The following is a 1,944-nucleotide window of genomic DNA, read 5'->3' as shown; positions in this document are numbered from 1 at the left end:
CCTCTTAAAATTGGACTTATATTGACTCCACTATCATTGTCGACTACTTATTCATTGCAGCTGCAGTAGGTTGACACTCTCCACAGTCTTCTCCACCTCTCTTCATCTGCTGCTCTAGGCTGCTTTACTTGTGGATATTTTCATTGTGAATGGGGTTTCTCTGTGGCCTCTGTATGGGCACTACTTGGCTGGCCTTCTCCACAATGGCTGCCGACAATGTCCTGCGACTGGATGAATGGATAGGCTGCTCTTTAAATAAAAAACAGTTTTTTATATTTTATTTTAAAAGCCCTTCTAGGGACGGGCATTGGAAATTAGCCAAGACTAAAATGACTATGATGTTATTCTGTTGGGTTTGTATAGTCTACATGATGTGTGATCTGTCCCTGGCCTTCTCCACAATGGCTGCCAATGATGTCATGCGACTGCAGTAAAAGGTTCGGTTCATTCATCCATTCACCAGTTTTCATGAAGCCCTCCATTGGTAAATGTTTAATGAAATACCTGAACCATTTATTTTGCTTCAAAATAATGGTCAGGTATTTACGTACAATAACTGCGGTTCTATGAGTTTCAGGTGAAAGGAAATAGAAGTACTGTTTCCACCATAGTTCCCTTTAATGCAGGGTTTCCCAAACTGTGGTGCGTGCACCCCTGGTGGTGCGCGGCCTGCTATAAGGGGGTGCACGAGCTAAATAGAGCAAAGGTGGATATGTGAGTTTTCATCCAGCATTAATGAACATGTAGTTTTTAATTCTATGGTGAATTGTATGCTGAAAGTGTCCATCTGAAGTGTAGTTTAACTCCTATACTATTGGAAAAGAGGATTCCCATAAACAACTGTGCATAATGTGCAGTGAATGCGCAGTGAATCCATATTTGCGTGGTCATCAGCACACCAAAATATTCGCTTAGGGGGTGCGCGAATCACAATGAAATGTACAAGGGGGTGCGCAGGGAGAAATCTATCTATCTATCTATCTATCTATCTATCTATCTATCTATCTATCTATCTATCTATCTATCTATCTATCTATCTATCTATCTATCTATCTATCCAGGTGGGAATGGCATGTGGACTGGATGTCCACATTTTCCTGTTGTTCATTCAGTTCTTTTTCTTTTCTCTTTTCCTTTTATTTACATGCATGCCTTTTGCTTCTGTAATGGTTTTATTTCTTTTGTTACTAACAGTCTGTTTTATTTTAAATTTTATTGCTTGTAAACATCTAGCCTGCCTATTTTGGACACCAGATGGAAATTAGCCCTTGGGCTACAATCTGGCATGTTTACATATATGTACATGTATGTATATGTTCATTAATGTGCACTGTCCTGAAGAAATAAAGTAAGTTCTGTACAGGTACATTGAATTGTTGTTCAAGGTGATTGTGGCACGAGTTAAAAGAAGGAAGGTTAGTCGTCATATAGTGCACCGTTCCACCAATGCTGTAAAAGTTGTTGAAAAGACTACACTACTATAATGCTATACATTGTATGCTGTACAGAGCGTTTAGTAATACATTATGAGTTGTTCATCTCCACTCTGGTAACAGCAAATGTGTAACATAGGTGATGACTTAATACAAACGTTTGTAGATTAAATTGTGAAGAGACTTTGTCAAAGATACAAGCATGCACTGGAAAGGTACAGGTAGTGTCTCACATATACAGTAGTAGGCATACAGTAAATGAGGTGTGCTTCCATTGTTACTTGTGTGAAGTTCTGTGTTTTTACAGAATAGTTCGCATTGCTAACAAGTGACTGTGGTACTGTAACTCCTTGATCAATTCTACATTTTTCGGTAGACCAGGAGCTGTCCTCAGCAAACTTTTCGTTGTGAAAGCCTTTGATGTAAGCTTCGTTTTCAGTTGTAGTAGACTCATGCAGACAGCCTCTGTGCAGCCACTAGTGTGCTTAGTGGAAGAGAAACTGGGGTTTGG

This window comes from Engraulis encrasicolus, chromosome 22 (assembly GCF_034702125.1).
Source record: "Engraulis encrasicolus isolate BLACKSEA-1 chromosome 22, IST_EnEncr_1.0, whole genome shotgun sequence".
NCBI classification, from domain to species: Eukaryota; Metazoa; Chordata; class Actinopteri; order Clupeiformes; family Engraulidae; genus Engraulis; species Engraulis encrasicolus.
Note: the sequence above shows the minus strand (reverse complement) of the source record.